Genomic DNA, 23671 nt, shown 5'->3' on the forward strand with positions numbered 1-23671 from the left:
GATGAGAAAACAGGGGCTAACTAATTTGCCAAAATTATAAAGCTACTAAATTGCAGGGCTGGATTTTAGTAACTTGCCAAAGTTATAGGACTGATAAGTGGCTAAGTTCAGTTTTCAATTTGATTAAATTGTGTTCAGGACACATGGCTTATGAAAGTAATGGGTAACATTTTTAAGTATGCTTAAGTGTTTTTTTTTTTGATTTACACATGAAGGAGTAAGATTCTTTTATGAGGCACTCTTTACCCTTTAAGCAGGCCTGATAAATGGGGCATCCCTCTTCTCACTACGCACAGGGGAGATGTGATTTGATTTCCAGTCCTGCAGCCGAAACTGAACCTGAGGACTGAAAGGCGCACTGTAATTGGCTTTAATGATATTTGATTTTTTTTCCCTGTAAAATAAAAATGTTTCTTGGACATAGAAACAACATATCCATTGAGAAGCAAACACTTTATCTTATTTGTGTAATAAATCTATGTATAAGATAACAGTGATTCCTTACTTCCTTGTGAATGAAATAAAATGTGAAGAAAAAAATATCAACACCAAATCTTTCAATACACATTCCTTGGTACATTCCAGAGCTTGGAGCACATACAGCAAAGTATGGAAAATGTGACCGCCAACTCCCTCCTACTTAGAAAGATTTAATTTTCCTTTGGAGCTCTTAGCATGAGGCTAGGTGCAAAATTTTATTACACATTCATCACATGTTTCCAAGTTGCCACTGAATTAAGCATGCACTTCTTAAATATAAGAGCAATTAAAACTGGAAAAGGTTCTCAAAGGAAGCAATAAACTCTCTGTCGTTGAACACATAACTACAGACGCGATGTTTACAATCATACTTCACGATGCATAATTTTTATGATAGTAGGTGTTCCCTAAAGAAATAGTTACCGATTTATTTATTTAAGCTATGCTTCTCCATCCTAAATAGATCCATCTTTCACAGATCCTAAAAATACTAGAAGGTATGAAGATTGCACTACCACAAACAGAGGGTCATAAGTAACTCTCAGGATGATTAGAAAGAAAATAAAACATGATCACTGTATGGAAAAATCGTGGCTCCTTGAAGCTAAGTTCTCTATGTAAAGTCACTTCAATGAGACTCCTATGCCAATATGGGTTTTGGGTACAAAGCATGGCATTAGTATTGCTGTTATGTGTGAATATTAAGATTTCCCTAACCATTTTTTTACAGCCATGCTATTCAAGTCAATGTATGTCATGGCAAAATTTATCCGTGATGTTTGTTTAGCTTTAGGTCTTGACTTTACAAGAATGTTTCAGCATCGAATGGGAAGTCTATGGCAGGAATGGACCCCACACAGCCTTTGGCACCAAGGACGCCTGGACTCAGTCCACACCTACCTTGAAGTCACACTCACGTATTTGGCAGTCCTGTAGGGGCATGGAGCCATGGGCAACCAGACCGCCCCAAATCCTTTCCTAAATGACAGGATCTCCTTGGAAGGATGCGAGCCTGCATTGCGGGCGGCACAGCTCAGAAATGAACGCTTGGCACAAAGGAAGACCAGAAGGGAAACAAACAGGGTGTGAGCGCCTTGCCAGCATCAACAGTGGGTGAAGAAACCGTTTAACTCGGTGGTTTGGAAAAACGGACCTTCAAGGGGAAGATTTTTTTCTTTTGTTCAGCATTTGTACTGTGCGTTGTTTTGATTTGTGATTTAAAATTCACTGAGCCTTTTTTTTTTTTTAGTGGTGTTGTTTGTGGCTTATTCTTTCTAAAGAAACAAAACCAAATAGAATTAGAAATAGCAAAAAAAAAAATGATTATTATCCAGATCACAATAAAAGTATTTTTAATTAACTTTTTAAAATGTTATGGGGGAAAATGTTTCTTTAGGTTTGGCTACATGCTTGATGGTACACTAAATGTTTCGTGTGGATTGTCTCATTTGAAGTTCATACTCACATTGATAAAGTATGTATTTTTTCTGTTTTGTTGACATAGACTTTAAGGTACAATGATCTAAACTGATATATGCAGTCATGCAAGCTCAACTGTGATCCGTGACTCTCCCTTTGTCATACGTAGAGATTTATGATGTATCACCACACTATAAAAGACACAGTACTTGCTTTGTCTTCATTAGCAATTATTTTACAATTTTGTAGCATAATATCTTATACTAAACACAAATTTAGATATTTTCCAGAAATTTCAATTCAGTCTATAATTTAGTTAATAAAATTTTTCTAAAGATACGTTTGTAACCTGTTATAATTATTTGATTAGACACATTATTATATAAAATTTTAAAAACTAAATTAGAGATCTAGAAATTGTACACCCCTACAATCAGTGTCCATGATAGTAACTAACCACACGGCTACTTAAATTTCAATTAAGCAAAATTGACTATAGCCTTCGGTTTCCATATTTAGTTTGCTACTCTTTTCTAAAGAGTAAAAATATTCACAGATGAAACTTGGAAACTCTTTTTGGACTAAAGAGAGAGAGGAGAAGGACATAAATTATGCTCCAAGACTGAAAACAATAGTAAACACAAAGAGGTTAAATTCCCAAGCAGAAACCACCTTGGGAATTAGTTTGCACTTAAGAAAACCAAGAATATTTTAAAGTTGCTAGAGTCATGGTACAGACACCTTGGAGGATTAAAATCCCCACGGCAGCCAATCCATGCAGGAGTCTCTGCCATTTCGTGAATTTTACTTCCAGGAACTTGACCAGGTTCTTCAAGTAAACAGCCGAGAAATTTCCTCTCAGGTTTCCTACAGGGAGAATGGAAAAGGAACCATTCTGACATCTTCCAGATGTCAGATAGAAAGTGATACAATGTGGTTAGAAGACAGTTCAGTGATTTCTTAAAACACTAAACGTATTCTTATCATTTGATCCAGTAATTGTTTTTCTTATTTATCCAAAGGAATTGAAAGCTTGTTCATAGAAAAGTAAAATATAAATGTTTGTCTCAGTTTTATTCATAATTGACAAATCATGGAAGCCATAAAGATGGTTTTGGTTAACAGATGGCTAAAATAATTGTGGTATATCAGACAATGAACTATGATACATCAATAAAAAGAAATTATCTGCTAAGGTACGAAAAATCATGGAAGTGCCAATCTGAAAATGCTACATACAGTGTGCTTCCAAACATATATGTTGCTAGAAAATGCAAAATCATGGTAAAAGGACTAATAATTAATAAAGGTTAAAGCACAAAGAAATGATTCAGGCAGAACACACAGAACTTTTAGAGAAATGTAAGGACTCTCTCTGATACTACAATAAAGAACACACATCACTAGACATTTGTCCAAACACAGAAGCTCTTCAAACTCGAGTGATTCCCAATGCAAAATATGACCTTTGCACAATTATGATGTGTTGGCATAACTGCATTAACTGTATCAAATAGGCCACTATGGTGAAAGATATCAATATTGGAGCTACACTTTTACAATGGCAGAGAAACTACATGAGAAACTTCTTTCAATTTTGCTCCAAAACAAAATTGCTCTAAAAATCAAATCTTGGTAATATTACATAAATGAAATGGAAAAATTAATTTCCCAGTCATGATTTCAAGTGTTTACTAGATGATGTGTTTCACTGCTGCTGAATTGTACAGTGCAGACAGTACTTCTGTCATCAAAAGAAGTTCCACAGAGTAGCTGTGTGCTGGCCACCTTGCTTTTTACTGCAGATGAAGAAGCAGAATCTTGTACTTTAACTATTCAAGCCCAGCCCTCTCTACTATCAGGGACATCTCATGCGAAAAATTAGAGGATGATAAATTAAAGCTATTACTTTGTAGTGCATAAGTTTCAGAGTCTTAAAACTTTGGCATTTTTTTTCTGTCTCAGGTTCTCATTTCTGTTCTTTGTTTCAGTTGCTGTCTTTTTTAAGAGGGATTTTTCTATAGTGTCAAAAATTCTCAACAGTTGTCATACTTTACAGGTATAGCATGAGAATTGGTCAAGAAGATGGAGTTTCTATGTTGGCCAGCTATATTTTGGGTAGGCAGCCTGGCTGGCTGTTTCACAGGCAACCCGAGTGAAACATCTGCGGATCTCTTCTCTTGGACTAGTCAATTTTTCCAGAGAAGCTCTCTCCAAACTCTTCTTGGGATGAGAATTTCTGCAAAAATGGTCCATACAAAGGAAAAGTCCCCTTAGAATTTCTCTTCTGTCTTCCCATGCTACTGATTTATAAGAACTGAAATAGGCGATTGCTCCATCAAAAAAATTAACTCTATTGAGTGAATTTGAGGAGAGGCTCTGGAACATATTTAAGTCCCCAAAAATAGGATAGAAAATTGTCTGCATTTCAAGGCAAGCTCAGGCTATTTCTAACCCATTACTAGGATACTTCATATGTTTCTTTTTCGTGTGTTTTATCTTTTTATGAAATTGGAAGAGTATCATCCCTAGACCAGTGGTCCTCTGATGTCAGTGGCATCAGAGTTAGGCATAGCATGTGGAAAACACTGGCTGCTGGACTTCACCTCCAGAAAGTCCATTTAAGTATGTAAGGAATGGGACCTACAGATTTGCATTCCTCACAAGTTCTACCCAGCTGATGTCTTGCTGGTGACACAGAGACCATACTTTGGGAACTTCAGCCATGAAGACTAAATCCATCCAAAGATCACCAGACAAGCTCATGGAAAATGACTTCAGGCTGCAGACAAAGAAGCTGAGAGAGCTTCCCATGCCACTTAAGCTGGCTTGCGTCGACATTTGTTGAAAGTCTTAACCAATTATATTTATAATGATAGGCAACACTTTGAGTGCTGCTGTTTGCATTTTTCCTTCATGTATTTATCTTGCCATTAACTGAACATGGTTGTTGTTGAAACATAAAGTGAGAAGGTGGACGAGGGGAAAAAAGAGTGTGGATTTTGGGACCCACAGACATTTAATTTGGCAGAATTTTGATACTAATCATTGTGGTTAATTATAAGTGTACATTTTGGCCGAAGTGTCCAGATCTTTGGTCAAAATTATTCTAAAGAAGATGTACACTTAAATCGATGGGCTGTGAGTGAAATAGTTCATCCTCCATAGCACAGTGAGCCACATCTCATCAGCTGGAGTCCTGACCAGGGCAGAAGACTGACCTTCCCTAGTGAGAAATTCTCCAGCAGACTCCTGCAGACTCATCAGTACTTGCCCCATCCGTACTTTTGGGTCTTCATTCTGACGGAGCCTTTGAACTGGCCCTGAGATGTGAGCTTGGTCCTGGGACTCTGGGGCCAGCTCTGCAGATTTCTGATTAACCAACCTCCACAATTTCAAGAATCAGTTCCTTGAAATCTCAGGTTCTCATTCTCTCTCTCTCTCTCTCTCTCTCTCTCTCTCTCTGTCTGTCTGTCTCTCTCTCTTGGTCTCTCTCTCTCTCCCCTTCCCCTCTGTTCCTTCCCCTCCTTCTCAGTCCTCCTTTATCCCTCCCATCCTCATGTGCATATTTATGAATACATCCTATTAGTTACATTCTCCTGGAGAACCTTAATATAAAAATAGAAGAAAAATATACACGCATACACACAGAGACATAGACATAAATATAGATATGATCGTTACAAAATATATAGTTAGTATACATATGTACACACATATGCTAGTTGTGATATATTTATATCGATATATAGATAGATAGATAGATAAATTTTCCATTCATAAGTAGCTATCATATATATGTATATATACATGTATAGTGATCTATACATACATAATATATGCTGGTTACATAAACCAATGTTTTGAATTACTTATCAGTTTAAGCAACCAAAGGAAAGAGAGAATTCAAAACAAAGCATTCACGTAGGTGACATGAAGGAAATGGCACTGATAACAGCAATCACAAAATCAAGAGGAATAATTATCTGGGAGCACAGACAGGGAAGAGTAATGAACTTCATCTTGAAGTTCATTTTGAAAATGTTAGACTTGACTTACTATGTAATGGCTGGGAAGAAAGTTTAGATGATCAGAAATGAAACAAACCAATCGAAATCATTAAAATAATTAAGGAGAAAATATATGAATTCTTAGATAATTGTGATAAAACTGTCAATATTCTAGCATGTATATATATATAGTGTAAGACCAAAATGTAATAAAATATATATAAAGGAAATATATCACCATCATTTTGTTATCTTTGTTTGAATACATGTAGTAAATTATGTTATATAAATATATTAACTATGCATGCATGATGCACTAATGCTTTTATCTTTGATACTTCAGATGAACAACTGGTTTTTAAAAATGAACATGTGTAAGATTTCAAATATTAATTATGTTAGAAGTATCAAACATGTGAGATCTTTGTTCTCACATATATTTGTGTCATGGTCATACAAATGTATGTATGCAAAGCAACTGTATGTAAGTGCAACTGGTCGCCTGTCACAAGCAGGTGAAGCATTTACTTTATTTTTTCCTCAGAAATTTGAGACACTAAGTAAATTCCCCTGAGAGCAAATAGTCAAGAAAGATCAGGTTTGATTTGAATCCCAGTTCCACGTGACTTTTGACTACACTTAGATGTATGGGATAGTTACCAGAAAAGTTTTATTTTTACTCAGGGGTTATCAAAATTAAGTATTTCTACTGGTTACAAATGCATCAAGAGGCCAAGCGTGGTGACACACAGCTGTAATCCCAGCATTGAAGAGGCTGAGGCAGGAGGTTCATCATGATTTCTAGGTCACCTTGGGCTACATAGTGAGTTGAAGGCCGCCCTGACCTATACGTGAAACACTGTCTCAAAAAACAAGCAAATGGACAAACAAAAATGGCTCACAAGCATTTTGTGGTTAATGGTTTTCTATTCTTTGGGTTCTGCTCAGTCACAGAGGAAGTTACAATAAAAGTTGTCTCATGGTGAGACACTGAATTTTACTTCAGCTACTGTCTCCTCCCACTCACCATAAAAAGTTTTATGTGGCACAGACCATAAAGAGTACAACTGAAGACAGAGACTCACACAATGGAGTTGATGTAATCCGTGCTCTGCAAACACTCTGGCCATATACACCATTTGTAGAAAAGCATAGTAAGACTTTTCAGACATCTGTTTTTGAGGTTACAAAAACTGAATCATCTACAGATTTCAAACGGGCTTTGAAAACAAAATATGCCTTATTAGTAACTAACACCAGTCAAAATGCATTATTTTAAAGAAATTGCTTCTTCCACTGAATAATTATTCTATTTTAATTTAGTTCAACATTGGGAATAGTTAATGTATCTAGGAACTTTTTTTAAAAAGCTAAAGTAACAGTGTGTATCGAATTAGACTCAATATTCATTGTCATTTCACATTTTCAAGCTTTGACAAAAACCAGGGAGAAAGCCCTGGAAGGTGATCCCCAACACTGTGCCATGAGGGGATGGGTCAGGAAATTGGGGTCTCCAGGTGAGGAAGCTCCTGGTTGCACTGTGGCTGGGCTATAATTGTCTAATCAGCAGGGACAGCAAGTGACCAGTTACAAATGCCCTTAAAACAGTGTCTGGAAAGTCACTCCCAATCGAGAACCTGGTTGGTTCCTGCTACATGATCTTTTCATAAGTCAATCAATTTGTCCCCTACAGGTGAAGTTTATTCAAATATCAGCTATATTCTTGAAAATTTTTACTTCTATTCCTGAGAGTATTATTCCACACCACAGCTAGCAAAATATAAATGAATAAAATAAACACAAAAACATGTTTTCAAAATTCTTAAGTAAATAAAGTGTAAGTTAAAAGCCACTTTGTAAATGTCCTTTATTGCCAGTCTTCCTACCTAAGAAGAAATGGTAAGCCTACTTACAAGGCAAACTCAGTGAAGCAGGTGGGTGTCTTCCTACAGGATCGGTAAACCATATTCTTCTTTAACCACCAGGATCAAAATTAGCCTCACTACATTTTTTTTTTTTTTTTAGCTAGTGAAAACCTTAAAATCTCTTGAACTGGCAAATAGAACAGCCATGCTTGTGCTTGACATTTCCAGGTTCTGAGATCTGCATGCTGTGTGTTTGTGAGTATTTTATAGTTATAAACCAAGCAACAGTCATGGGCTGCCTGGTTTGTAGCAGCACCTTTGAATCCTGATCATGTGCTTTCCTTCATGCCTGATGTTCAGGGGATATATTACTCTATCCTGAGCTGCATGCTCCCTGTAAACCTGGGTAGCAACCCCATCTGCTGGCACATAGCAGAGAATGGTCCAATGTCCAGTGTGCCTGGGTTGTCACTGAAGTTGTCAGATCCCAGGATGGGTGAACTTGTCAAGCTGCTCTGGAAAGCCATGGTGACAGGAGATGTTATGGTTTGTGTTTCGATATCCTCCCACAGCCTCATGTAGTCACAGGTGGGGTTTTTCAGAGGTGGGTGAATATGGACTATGTGATACTGGAATCAAAAGTGTGATTACTAGATTGGTCCATTGATCATTTGGCATTGTTTTGGATAGGATAAACCATGTCCCACCTGGATGTGAGTGCTACTCACCCTAAAGGTAACTGGATGGGATATAAGGGACAGAAAGCGGATCCCCTATTATTTGGTCTCTTTCTGTTTGGGTGCTTTTGCTGCCTTTTGCCCCCATGCACTTTTTCTCCTCTGTGATTCTCTTCTACCGATATACACTGCCCTGGAGCCAGCCAATTATGGACTGAAAGCTCTACACACTGTGTGCTAAATAAATCTTTCCTCTAATTTTGGGTATCAACTAGTTTGTCTCAGCAATGAGAAAAGTAACCAAGACAGGGGGTCTCCCCACCATCCCTACTTTTTCATATAAAGATTTTTAGGCTTCTCTAATCCAAAACTACATCACCTCAGCATGGGGAGAGATGGAATTAAGTGAGTTGGAGAATCCAGTCTTTTTTTTAATATATAGTTATGTTTATTTAAATTTAAATTATATGTATTCAAATCTTTTTATTTCCATTCCATCCTTTGGCTGACTTTTATTAATATCTGTTCTTTGTAATCTTCTTATGAAAGGCATCATGACCCTGTCACTCAAGCCAAACCTCCTGCTCCTTTACCAATCCACTCACCTCTACTCGTAAACTGTTAGCAAGACATTTTCCTACATTTCTCTGGATTCAGTTTCTTCTTCATTAGTGTTCCCTTTCTCCGGAATTAATCACTTGTTTTCTTTTGCAATCCCATTTCTTCATAAGTGTGGCAAGTGAGATTTTAATTGCTCTGTCAGGTTTTTCTTCTTTTGTCAGTGGCGACAGCTCTACATCTGTTTCTTTCTGAAGTTCTTGTATCATGGTCATAGTCTCATTCACAGTAGTGTAAATGCAGCTCTTAAGTCTCTTTTTGCTCCACAGCAACAGGCTTAAAATGTGCATACAAATTTTGGTATCAAGATTTTATAGCTAACAATTCTTTTAAGAGTACAACTGGATTTTTCTTGCTTGCTGAATCAGGATAGACTTGATTTCATATTCTAACCTGTACTTCTTTTAAATGGTTCAATTCATCTAGTAAGCTGGGTTAAGCCATCAATTCCAGTTGATCAATCTCCACCTCTATATTGATTATCTGACACTCCTCAAACCACAGTGGCCACAATTGTCTTATGGATATCATCTGCCACAAATTCACATCCAGTTTGTGCATGCTATTTGATGATTAAAGATTATATCAAATTTTAAAATTAAACATTTAATTCAAGTGTGCCAAGTGTAATAAAGGGCTGAACATAACAGAGATTTCAAAGTAAGTAACAATTTAGATCCACAAGCAAATAAACCTGACCTTTTCAAGGGGCCTTCCCAAGGAGTTTCCAATCAGTTTCCAATCATTCAAGACTTCCTCAACTTTGGAAATAAACCTTTTGCATTCCGAAGCAGTGGTGAAGTCTGTAATCTCAAATACCTTGGACTCGGGCTCACTGTTGGCCACCATCTTGATGAGCTCCAGGGCCGGAGAATCCAGTCTTACAAACACCTATTTTGAGTCATTTGAGCAGGTTTAAACAAAAAGTTTGTTTTCTTTGATCTCCAGTTCTTCTCTTTCTCCCCATTAAGCAAGGGCACACAGACACACAGCCTGAGATTCTCTTGTCCCTGTGTCCCAGGACCCAGGGGCAAGGCTCCGCTGCAGACATTCCTCCAAAACAATTCGGTTTGGTGACCCATTGATGTCACACTTTCAAGAATCTTCTTTAGAAGATCAAAAAGGAAACATTCTTTGTTTCTTTGGTGTTTAAGTGTTGACCCTCTCAGAGACAGGACTCACTCTGGGAGATTTCAACTCGCCTTCTCCCATTTTCCTTGATAAAAGAGAGTCTGGAAATCCAATCACATCTTCAAAAGAAATTTCTAGTTGTCTAATTGTCATTTCAGTTGCAATTATAGTGTAAAGCTTCTCCTATCCTTAAAGGCGCAGTATCTCCTTTTTAATTGTATTTTATTGGTCTAAGAACACATGAAATGTAACTTCAACAAAATTTGAGGTGCACTATGCAGCCTCATTGACTAAAGTTACATTGCTGTTTAGCAGATATGGCCCTCTGGGATGGGATCAGACCATCTGCATATTTCATGTACAAGTAACAAGACTGGATCATGGAAAACTAAGCTTTCTTTTCAAGGAACTAGAAAAAGCTAAGTGTATAATTATCTTACCTGTCTGGTATATACACGCATTTTTTTTCCCTATTGCCTTTCTCCCTTTTCCCCATCACAGTTTGTCTTTTTTTTTTTTAAGAGTTTCTTCCCAATTTGGAATACCTATTATATATTTGCATTCTGTTTACTTCTTTATTTTTTCATACCAGTGAAACAATACAGTGTTTACACACTTGGTCTGATTTATTTCACTTACGAGAATGTTCTCAAGTTGCATTCATTTACCTTTAGAAATCTCAAGTTTATCCTTCTTTATGGCTAAGTAGTATTTCACTATATTAAAAAAGCACATCATTTTTATCCCTTCCTCAATTGTTGAGCTTCTTGGTTGTGTCCACAATTTAGCTATTACAAATGGTGTTGCTATGAACATGGGTGTACATATACCACTGTTGGTTTGAATCTCAGTTTCACGTTATGTTTATCATTCTTTCTTTTTTTCTCTCTCTCTTTACTTCTTTAAAATAAAAAATTTAAAAAATGAAAAACTAAGCTAATCAGTGCCCAGACACTGTGTCAGAGATGTTGAGAAGAGCACGCTCTTCCTCAGGAAGCAAGAGGCTGTACAACGTTTGCCATCTTACTCAGTCCTTGAAAATGCCTCTCTGAAAAGAGCCAAACAGAAGCAGAGAGACATGAGAGATATAGTTCTAGCAAGGACGCTTATGTCTACAATCCATCTGTGCCCAGTTATAAAGACCAATAAACTCTTTTGTTTGGTTTAAACTACTTTGGGCTGGGTTTGTGTTAAGTGCAACAAATATTGGCTGAAGCAATACCATTTTGTTCTGAAAGCCACAGTTCCATCAGATCCCTAGCAAGTTCATTCAGATATCCTATGTTCCTGTTGTTTTTAGAACTAAACATCTTTTTCCTTTATTCCATAGATCAGTCAAAAACAAAATACTATTTCCCCTGAATACATTTTCTTTTTCAATATTCTTGAACTTATCCTCTCTTCTGTTCCTCTATTGTTGATTATTCCATTATTGCAATTTTTGGCTGAATTGTGACAACTTTATTCTAACTGTTTTTTACCTCTTTCCAGTCTCCTACCACTGCACTAAATATAATCAGTGGTCCATTCATAATAAATTGCTTTGATTGCTTGCACACACTATGCTGGCTTCATAGCTTCATATAATATTTCTCCTTTATCTGGAATGCCCTTTCAGACACTTACCCTTGTCTGAAAACTTCTATATGCCTTTCAAGAACTCATCAAACTTTGTCTCCTTGTTTTGTAAATTTATATATATATATATATATATATATATATATATATATATATTATTTATATATATTTATATATATAAACTCAGTATTTACTTGTATCTATCCTTGGCTCACTGAATCAGTGAGATGTGATCACAATAGAAATGTGTCCAAGAACATTGTTGCAAAAGGCCATATTTATTATATATTGTTCTGAAAGCCACAGCTAATACAAAAATTTTGACCTCTTGATTCTGTGCTATTTGACTGGTTTAATAAATTCACAGATCTAATGGTTTTATAATGTAAGCCCTAAATGTCTCCTGATATTTGCAGAAATCACGAGGAAGTTATGCTCTTGTTAATGCCCTGCCCAGTTTCAATATAGTTTCTTCTCTAGGACCCAGTTTGTATTTTTTGGCTGTGTGCATCTGAGTTAGGGATTTTTCTATGTTTCTATAGCTTTGGGTATTTCCTCAAGGTCTCTAATTTGGATTCCCTTTGTTGCTTTCCCCCATTCAAGCTTTGTAAAACAAAATGAATGTATAGTAGCATTTATGAACAAAATTAGGTTGCATTATACTCATGTTTCTTTTTTATGTATATAAGAATGTATGTATTTGCTTTTATAGTATCTTCAAATGTCTTTATCATCATTGGTTAGAGTACCAATAATACTATTATGTTTGGAATTGATAATATCATTGTAGAATATAACTACTATAGCCAAACCATTGGAATCCACCCACTGGGCTACTTCTTAATACTGACCAGAGCCTCCAGCTTAGTAGGAAATATGGAAGGTGAATTAACCCTGAGCATAATTTTAAAGACCCAACAGTAATCATGAAATTCAACACTTTTTCCAGTTACTTGGCATTCCTTCCTTTTTTTAACGTCTAAATGGAAGGAAATAAAAGTTCCTGTTTATTTCTCTAAAGTGCCTGCCCACGACACTAATTTGTACATTCTGAATCAGACAATAGTTCAAGCCAGCAGCAGGGTGACTCATTCATTTAAAATGATAATTTCAGTCTGTCTCAATGGCCTGGCTCACTGAGGTTTTCCACAGCAGTGATGCTTGTCTAAAGGTGGTTTATCAAGGGCTCTTAGATTGTATGATGTTAAATGCTGGATTTTTCAAGTCTTAGATGTGCTAAGAAAAGCTCAATGCTCAGACAAGACATGCCGAATACATTCTGTGCATTCTGGTAAATACATCAAGGTAATAATTACTTCCACATTTCCCCCTTTTAAATACACACTTTTTACTTTGCCCTTACAAACACCCAATGCATTTCAGATTTCTGTGTAATTTAAAGAAAAAGCATTACTGAGGTGAGCCAAATTTATATCTGAGCTCTTTGTATAAGCTGTTTCAGAGCTACTAAGACTATGTTCCCATGCTTATATGGGGCTTGTTTCCGCATAATACATTTCTGCCATCAACTGGAAGACCTTCCTTACAGTGCCCAAGATCCCAATATGGAGAAAGTTTACTTATTTTTTATTATTTTTTTTTAAAGAAAGAGTTCTTGTGTATGCTTTTAAGGAGGACTGGTTCACATTTTCAAGACCCTGGGTCTGGACAGTAAAAGAGGTGATATGCTGGGGGAAGCAGTGAGTAATAATGCCAGTGGAAAGAATAAGCTGGTTTTCTTGCTCTGGAACCAAGAGAAAATATATATATATATATATATATATATATATATATATATACATATGTGTGTATATATATATTTGACATATACATATGTATATATATGTGTGCGTGTGTGTATATATATTTGACACTGTTACTCTACGGAAGCAGAGGACACAATGACTTGTCTTTATAATGCAAAACAAAATGAATAAAACACTTCTTTGTAAAACAAAGCAAACATATACCATTATGTATGAAAAGTTTCAAGTTCTGTCACAGGCATTATTTTTCTTACACCTAAAAGAACGTATATATTGATGTAGTTTCATACTGCCTTGAAATCATCCTTAGGGCTCTCCATCTGATGCCTGTTTACATTATTCCCTGCTTAACGTTGATAATATTATCTCAGAATGCGAACTGTTCATCTCTGAGTGCTATCAGTTGAAAATGACTTCCATGTTTCTTTAGATACCAGTTTTTTAAAGTGAACTAATTTTATTTTCAAGTGTTTCTTCCAATTATATATGATTTGAGAATATTTGGGGCTGCATTTTGGAGGATGTCTTTTCTTTGTGTACTTTTTTTTCACAATTATGAAGTAAACCACTGGCTTATGGATGTATTGGGAAGGCACTAGACTTTGCTGTGCTTCTTCCTGTTGTCTGTGATTTCTATTAAAAGTCTCATTTAAGATCAAAATAATGTCTATGGTTTTAAAAGCAGTAAATTTAAGTGCATCCATGAAGCAAATATGTGCGGCTTCAAAGAGAACCAAAAGGAAAAAGCAACAGAAATCTCAAGTGTAATGCTATATTTTACTGCGGTGTTTAAAAAGCCAGATATGGTGGTGCCAGGTTGCTTTAGTGGTAAACTCTTTGGCATTCTGACAAAAGGTAGAACTCGTATCTGCAGTAGCCTGATGGGACAAAACATGTCAGAGCTTTAATTTTACTGTCTCAGGCTAAACAAACATTTCTGTTCAAGTGTCACTGGTCAGCTCTGTGACAGCCATGTGTTTAGCACTATCTATGGAGGTTTAAAAGAGGAGTCTCAAGGAAACCAGAAAAATATATATTTTTTTGGTTTCCTTGCATACGTTGTAAATTAAAAATCACTTTTGAATGCCTTAAGATGTGTGAAATCTCATCCCAGACTGAAATGGTTTATTTTCCAAATGAGAAATCTAAAACTCATAAATGCATATGAAAATAAATTTAATGTCTTCACTTGCAGTTGTTAAAGTATAAATCAAGTTTCAGTAAATGTATTTTATAGTATGCATTTCTTTAATCACACTTATTGCTCTTCATTGGTGTAATCTGTAGTCTCACTTCCCATTAGAATGTCAGCGCCTGGCGGGAAAGGATAAGTCCTTTGCATCTTTAGTATTAGAGGTAATGCAACTGGGTGGGCAGGAATTTAAATACGTTCTCTATGATACATAATGATGAGGATTCACTATTTGCCTCTGAGATAGGTTGCGGTGCATCATTTGGATTGATGTTTTCCATCGTTTCCTATCCTGAAGCTCTTCTGTGGAACACAGAATGTCAATTGCTAAAAACATATGCAATAGAATCCTTGAAAGTATTCAGATGTCAGCATTTACACTTAATAATTTTTTTCTCACACCTTTAATTTTTCCTGGAATATTTGAGTAAAATTTTACCCCTACATCAAAATGTAAAAAGATACAAGAAGATATAATGAAAGTAGTGAGTTTAACGTGTGTACCATGTTTATTTTATCTGCATGTTACGGTAAGATTTGTTAAAGACAAGGTTGAATACAAGGAACATGACAAATGGGCTTATTATTGGCACATTAACCTAATCTGCCAACTTTTGGAAAACAAGATAACACTGACAGAATTAAATGTGAGTCCTAGTGGATGCTAATCTTCTCAATTCTCTTACCAAATCAGTTATCTCAGTTATCAGCTATGTGAACCTCAGAGTGAAGCAAGAATTCTTAGCTGCTCAAAGAGGGAGGCAAGCTAGAGGGTGGTGACTAACTCTTAGATCAGTATCTTATTCTCTTGCCACTGGAATAGAATATTCAACACTTATGAGTGAAAGGAGGAGAGGTTTATTTTGGTTTGTGCTTACAGCCCACGGTCAGCTATGATGGAGAGGCCTTAGCAGAAGACACTGCTCATCCCACAGCAGCCAGGATGTAGCAATAACACAGAGCCCTGAGGACCAGAATCCACCCTTCCAGCTTGCATCACCAGAGGTCACCTCCAACCAGGCCCCGCTTCCTAACGTCACACTGAGCTACTGTGTTTCTCAACAGATGAGTCCACGGAGGAGCACGGCACCACCATGACCCAATTTGTGCTGAGAATTTGGCAGTATATTGTAGATCTGAACCATGACACTGTCTTCTTCAGTCATTAAAGGGGACCTAAGGATGGAAGGGAAAGGTGGAGAGAAGAAGTAAAAGGAATTAAATTGAAAAAGGTACAGATACCAACTCTCCAGAGACTGTATTCATTATGGATCACAGTCAGGTACTGATACATTTTTTTTTTCATTTAATTGAGGACTGAGCCCATGAATATATGGCTTATGTGAGGCCCAAACTGTCAAACAAGTCATTCTTCATCACAATTAGTCATGAACAAGGCTGAAATATGGAAAAGATATTTTATACAAATTCACAAAATTTTTAAGTAGAAGAGATGAATCTTGCTTGTTTCCGTCAAGAGGAGGATGATATTTCTGTAATCTCTGCTCAGGATTTTAGAGGCATTGTAGTGGACAGATAATTAGCTGCATATATTTTATAGAACTGTCTCCAGGGAAGAACACGCTTCATTCAGAAGACCCATCTTATTATAATCTAAAAGTAACCGTCAGTGTAAAAGAATTATTCACAGTATTTTCTTTATTGAATTTTGATTATATTTTTAATTTTTCTACACAAAAAAGTTACACGATGAGTCTTCCCACTTATGGCTTTATGTGTATGCTCGAAAGTTTCAGATTTTGGAGCATTTTGGATTTCACATGTTTTTATTAGCGAATTTTGCAATACATAACAGTTACTCTCATTTTAAGGTTCTGCTACAAGCACATAGCATATCTGGATCATTTTTGTATCACTTGCCTCATAATTTATCTTCCCTGCACTCCTCCCCCATCTCCTTCCATATTTCTGGAAACCCTGTGTTTTTGTTTCCCACCACATTTTTTGATTTTATATTTTTATTTCTTTACATTAAACAAGGATACTGTGTTTGGAAACTCACACTGAAGAGCCTGTGAGATTAATTTTGGGGGAGTTATGGGTTTTTGGAGGCATCTGGTTGCCTCATTTTCTCATGATTCTTGTGCTGGTGTATTGAAGGCTATGTATAGATCAGTTAGAGGAGAAAGGTCTGTTCCTATTAAAGAGATCTCTTTATCAAGTGGAATTCCCCTTTTGATGTGTCCTTGGCTTTGGGTATAAGTCAGTGTGCAGACAGACACCAACTCAACCTATCCAACATACTGTCACCTTCCCTTCCACTATATTGTGAAGCACCCACCAAGTCACATCAATATCCAGAAAGCCAACTATGTATCTATACATGACTTAAAATTTAAAAATTTCTTAACACAGGGAAGACAAAGGGAATAGAATAGTGAGGAATAGGCTGGTAAATAGAAGAAAAAAGCAAACAAGAAAAAAAATTTAAAGCAAAGAAGAAAAAAGACAAAAGATAATGAAAAGAGAAAGACATAGGTTTTTACCATATTGTCTTTATACCAAGTGTGGGGGGACAGAAAGCAGAGGTTTGAGAGGTCATGCAGGGGAGCAGAAAGAAGGAGAAAAAGGGGAGAGAGTATAAATGGAAAGTGAGAGAAGCTTTCAGGTGATTGGACCCACTTAATAAACTGGTAGATGCCATCTTGAGAACACCCCAGAAGCAACCAACCATCGGTGAGGGAGAACTTGATAGATCAATCCAAGGCCCTGCACACACAAAAACAATCATTAACACTTAGTGCAGCTGTGTGTACACATATGTCCTATATATAAACTCTAAAAGAGAAACAAGGAAAAAGATATCAAAAATTAGGTTGTAGTGGTAACGTTCATACACCAGACGAAAATGAAGGTAGGAGAGAGATTCTGTGAAAGGGAAATTAAAGAAAGAGGAGAGAAGTGAGTTTAAGTGGAAAGTTAGAGAGTGCATAGGGAAACGGAGTCCAGTTTGTGACCAAACAGAGACAGTACTTTAGCAAATGCTATCAAACAGAAGCCTTTAAACAAATCCCAGGTTGGAGAATCTTGCAGGTCTTTAGAAATCACAGGCAATGTCCTAAGGCAAGTTGCTTGAAAAATCAGTGTTTTAAGGAGATGGTCAGGAAACTCCCCAGGATATTACCAATTAAAACAAACTAGACCCATAAAAAAGAAATCTATGAGAAAAGAAGTCAAAATTAGTGGATAGAAAAGGAAACGGAAGTCAGTGAACTAAAGAGAGTTTGCTGAGCAGTACTTTTTGAGGGAAGGGGAGGTCAGGGAGTTGTGCGGATAGACAGGCTGCCATGAAACAGGTGAACCAGTGTGGGAGATCACAGCTGTGTCTTGTGACAAAACATTGCTTTCTTTTGGTCAGTACTTCACGCCTATCTCTTGTATCCTGAGAACCTACCCTGAACATAACAATGTGCAACGTATTAATTATTGTTACTCCCCCATGATCTTGTTTTGAAATCAGTTTTTTTTAAATAAAAATTTTAAAATATTCTTCTTCATTAAATAAAATGATCACTGATTCAATCTGATAATATATTTTAAGTCACAGTTCATTTAAATTAATATGGAAAATGATCATGATTAATTATTATTGTGAAGGAACATGCAGTATGGTGTAATTTAATCAGAAATATATTTTACTGTATAAACATACGTGCAGAAATGCATAACAAATTAAATGAAAGTTTACACACTGAGTTGTTGGCCGAATTTATTGATGCGTAATGGGAAAATGACTAGTAGCTTTTAACTGTGTATCTCTTCTACAAATGCTTGTTTTGCAAATTTGTATTGCTTTTGTAATAAAAAAAACTCATTTATACTTGAAGAATAATTCTATATAATAAATAGTTACTCTGTCATTATAAACACCATGAGAGGATGCAATACTAGAGAAAAAGACAAAAAACCACAAAAACACTGCATTCTACCCATACCTTGGATACTAATGGAGCATCAGTTTCCTCCGAATATTTTATCTCTTCCTCCCATCACACTGTAGATTGAGCTAAATGCGTTTATCTTTTTCCCAAACAGTGCCACTAAAACCAACGTGGAGTGAGAACATAATGATGCTGATTATAAAATTTTTGCTTCATCTGCACAGATGCTGCTACTGAGGCGCTGTCAGCAACACACACACTTGGAGTGATGTCCCTTTGAGCGTGGTGATTGAGTTGAGTGACACACTCTGTCACCTGATTCTCTTTTGAACCCCAGCAACCATTTGCAAGGCAGCTGGCTGGAATCTGGTTGAATATAGCATGAGCAGAATGCTAGTTTGTGTTTTGATAGATAGAACTAAGGAGGTAAATATTACCCCTGGAATCATTAATTCTTTTTGTATATAGCTGCCAAATTGTGTCAAGTCATTTATTTAAACTGAGACTAAATTCATTGTGACATACTGTGTACACTGTAGAGTTTGGGGGGGGGGGTTGGTACCTGAGGAATCAAACTCAGGACCTTGTGCTTGCCAGGCAGGCATTTATGCAGCTGAGCTGTATCCCAGATCCTGTAGATGCACTTTTGTTGTGAAAACTAAACCATAATTTCTGTGTGCTCTGTGTCTAAGACATTGGTAGACTAGAAGGAACAGTGCTTTAGGAGAAAGAGACAGGAGTTCTTCAAGTCATCTTTCATTGGACAGATAATTTTCCTGAATCTTCGTCTGGATATTTGTAAAACAGGAGATTGGCTACTTTATTATTTTTTATACTTACTCAACCTTAATAAATTCCCAAAGTGTTACATATTATACATTGATATACAGTGGGGATGGAACCAGTGCAGCAAAAAGTCATTTTATCAAGTACTGCAGCTCATAGATAAGATCAGAAAAACTCAGAATCCAGGATGAGACATTGTTTGGTCTCCTCATTTTATACATTAAATTTTAATGGTACCAAAGGCGATAAGCTGTCATCACATCTTTATTAACACATGTATCTATACAGAATTTGACTACTGTAACAACAACAACCTGAGATCAGTTCAGATGAGTTTGCTTTTATGTGACTGAAAGATCACGCACAGATTTCCTAGTACATACTGTGCATTGAAACCAACCAAAAAGCATGCAGCCCTTCGAAGGAAGGCTTTAGACATCATGCTGAAGTCTGTTAACCAGCAGGAAACAGGTGTTCCTTTTCTACCTCTCAGTCTTGTTTGTAGTTACAGAAATCTTTTTGAGCACACTAATGCAAGACATAGTGTAAGGGGATGTGTTATAGAAACCTTGGAAATGTAGGGTTGAGGTGATCCCAACTATACTAATTGTTAAACGTGACCCTGCTAAAGAACAGAATAAAATAGAAAAGAATAATATGACACATGCATGCACCTTTGCTCACGCTCAAACATCCACAAATGCAAACACACTTCTGCTCCCGCAAATAGGAACACATGCACAGCCTCCTCCGAACACATGCCCGGCCTCCTCCGAACACATGCCGTGTCACACTCTCCACCCTGGATTGAGTTTTTAGTTGATTAAACACATGAAACTGACACTATCCAAATAAACTTTTTTGGCAGTTATTGAAAGTCTTTTGAAGTAAGCCAGAATGCCTTCTCAGTCAGTGTTTCCATAGTGAATCAGTCCCTGTCATAGGGATAGAATGTTTATTTTTTAGGTTAGAACATAGTTTTCTCCACTGCAGCAACTCTGAAGATAAAAACGGGAAGGAGTAAAGCACCATTCTGTGGGTCTGAGGACCCTCTTCCCTGTGAAAGCTTAGTTCTCATTCTCTTTTCAAGTTCTTTATAATAAGATTAGGCTGCTACCCTATAGCAGTGATTTCAGCCTTCTCGTATGCCTTCAAAAAGAGAAAATAGTGGCTTACCTCTGTGAGCCAGCTATAATAATTCTTAGTGGTCAGGGATTCTCTAATTCCTTGTTCTCAGAGCACAGGGTCTGGTGGAGCTTGTCATTTGTGACAGGCACTGGCTGGGAGAGACCTGTGTGGGAAATTGTAAAGACAATTTTAAAGATGATTTTTTCCCTGAAAGCTCAGATCTTTTTTCAGAGCTCTTTGCTGTTCAGAGCAGAAATTGCAGCACACTAAACCAAAAACTAGAGACAAGGCATGACAAAGTTAAACGTATCTGAAAACAAACTCGCATTTCTTCACCCCTCGTACAACTGTCTCCTCCCTCCGTGCCTGCTTTGAATAATGGCACCAAATGAAGGGCTGAAGTCACAGCCTTCCGAGTCACTTGCGTGTTCTTTCCCATTCATGGAATCCAGTTACTCATTGTGTGCTATTTCCAAAATACCTCTTACTTCTTTTCTTTCTGTTCATTCCTAGCTCTTGAAACCCCCATGTCCGATTTTTTTACCCTAGCCTGTTAATTTCCCTGCTGTTGGTCTTTGCTTCCTAAAGTTCCAATTCTGCTGTCAACAATCCTATTTCTAAAGCACAAATATGATCTCATCTTTAAAAAGTTGGGGGGGGGGACAAAAAAATCTCAAAGTCTCTTTTAAAATTGTCCCAGGTCAACATTACATGTCCAGAGGCTACACTGACTCCCTTTAGTCCTCACCAGCTTTCTCTTAAGACCCTGATATCTCTACCATCTCATAACCATGGCGCCCCATTGCCTCTCTCTGCCTTCTTGGGGAGTGTCTCTGGAGATTTCACCAGCTCTCACTCCAAAACACTCTAGCCCAATCTAACAAATTCCAGGTCATCCACTAATATTTGCTTCTCTCCCTATCCCCTATGAACCTTTCTCTATCCTTTCTAGAGCACTGTATTCATTGTCTATCAATGTATTCTGAGTTTTATTATAAATAGAGTAGGGTGAAAGGAATATGCCACCCCTCCAAAAGAGGGTGCATCCACATCGTAACCCCTGAACCTCTGAGTGTGACTTTATTTAGGAGAAGCTCTTTGCAGATGTAATTAAAGATGTCACAATGAGACTGTCCTGCACAAGTGGGCTCTCCACCCAATTCAAGTTTCCTTAGATAAAGGGAGAAGGAGCACAGGTCATGTGAAACAGGTGCCCTGTAAGAGTAAAGGCCAAGATGGAATTTGCTACAAACCCACGAACTCCAGGAGCCATCAGAAGATAAAAGAGGCATAGAAAGATTCTGCTTCAGAGACACTGGAGGGAGCTGGCCAGGTCAGCACCTCACACTCAGACTTCTGCATTTCAAAACCGTGGCAAAATAAATTCTTATTGCCGAAATTCACCGAGTGTGTGGGGTAATTTGTTACTGGAAGTATAGGTCTGTACATAACTGCTCCAATTGCATTTTGAAATTCTGGAGGACAAAGACAATAGATCTTCTAAAAGTAAACTTAACTTCTGGTCAGTTTTAGGTTTATAGAAAAGTTAGGCCAGGATCACAGAGCATTCTCTTATATTCCCTCCCCCTAACCCTCTTTATTAATATCTCATATTGGTGACATAGATTTGTTACATTTAAGAAGCTAATACTGATAAATTATTATTGACTAAAGTTTGTAGTTTAAATCAGGTTGCCCTCTTCATGTTATACATAACAAATAGGCTGAATAGTGTCACTTCCCTAAAAAATGTCGGGCAAGACAGTCTCACTTCCCTAAAAATTCCCCATGCTCCACATATTCATCCATCCCTTCCCCTAAACCTTGGCAACCACTGATCCCTTTACCATTTCCATCTGCCTTTACTGGAATCATGTGGTTGGAATCATGCATATATTTCCTCTTCAGATTTGTTTCTATTGCTCAGCAATATGCTTCATTCTTGTGTGTTGGTACATTGACAGCTCACTTCTTTTCTTGATAAATGATGTTGTATTTATGGATAGAGAAGGTTAAAGATTTTTATTTCACCCCTGTAGACTTACTAGCTTGCTCAGGGCATGATACACAGTGAAGTATTGAATGAGTAAATACATTAGTAAATACAATGTGCATAGATGAATGGTTGAGTAAACAGTGGATAAATTTAAACTACTTACAGTATATAAAATAAAAAACACAAAATCCTGTGCAGCTGAATAAAGTGATTGCATTATTTCCCCCTGGTTATTGAATTACCCCAATTTTTATCTCATTTTAAAAGTAGAATATTTCATACTCCTAACACCATTTAAAAGATTCACAATTCTGTAGGAATTTGATAACTGAGGGATATAAATGTAAATAATGTATGTGTGTATTAAATTTTTTGTCATGTGGTGTATTCTTAGAAAGTCATTCCAGCGGGAAGAGTCCAGCTCGGTTAGGATGTTGTATTGGAAAACAGTCAGGACAGTAAGCAGGAGGGTGACACAGCAGAGGGCTGACAAAGTCTCTCAAGCTGTTGAGTGAAAAAGGACAATGTATGACAGGTGGCAGCAGGGAACACAGTCACGGCCATCTATAGTAGTTAATCCCGATGATAATGGGTGGGCCAGGATGGTAACTATGGAATAGAGGAGAAAAAATTGTTTGTGAAACCCATTTGGAAGCCACCATTTTGAATTGCGAGTCAATAGGATTCATTGATGAATTACACAGTGCAGAGCTCAGTAAACTACGTGGGCTTTTGTGTAAGTCTTTGTGTCCAAATACCATGGTCTCTTCTTTGCTAGCTATGTGAACCTACGAGGCCTCTCATCTATTTTCTTGCTTTTTGTATGCAGTATTTTCTGTAGTGATCATTTAAAACAAAAGACATTCCAAAAATCCTGACTTTTTGCAAAGTAATGTTCTAAACCATAGTTATGTTTTTAAAAGCCAGCAAATATAATGAAAAGAAATATTTTAATAGCATAAGTCATTTTATCTAACAGCAATAGGTGTACCGGCCCCAGTAAAAATATTTCACATGACATTCAATTTCAACAAATACAGAAGCCAAATACAGAAATACAGCTAAATACAGAAAATTCTTTTATTATTAAAAAGAAGGTGGAAGGCAGGACATTTGAAAAGAC

The 23671-nt window shown here is 36.9% G+C and overlaps 1 long non-coding RNA gene across 3 annotated transcripts in view; it reads right to left on the reverse strand.

Moving 5' to 3' along the window:
* LOC134473719 (uncharacterized) overlaps positions 1 to 23671 on the reverse strand; it is a 38331-nt gene continuing 14660 nt past the window's right edge. Inside the window, exons 2-4 of one of the 3 annotated variants that reach the window (XR_010044122.1) lie at positions 20601 to 20715; positions 17380 to 17466; positions 15578 to 15912 (exon numbers count right to left, since the gene is read on the reverse strand). This is a non-coding gene — a long non-coding RNA (uncharacterized LOC134473719). Of the gene's footprint in view, positions 2767 to 15577; positions 15913 to 17379; positions 17467 to 20600; positions 20724 to 23671 lie in introns of those variants that run through there. The other 2 variants (XR_010044118.1, XR_010044119.1) reach the window with 2 other exon arrangements.

This window comes from Cavia porcellus, unplaced genomic scaffold, assembly GCF_034190915.1.
Source record: "Cavia porcellus strain 051 isolate PalLab524CR breed Dunkin Hartley unplaced genomic scaffold, mCavPor4.1 scaffold_2, whole genome shotgun sequence".
NCBI classification, from domain to species: Eukaryota; Metazoa; Chordata; class Mammalia; order Rodentia; family Caviidae; genus Cavia; species Cavia porcellus.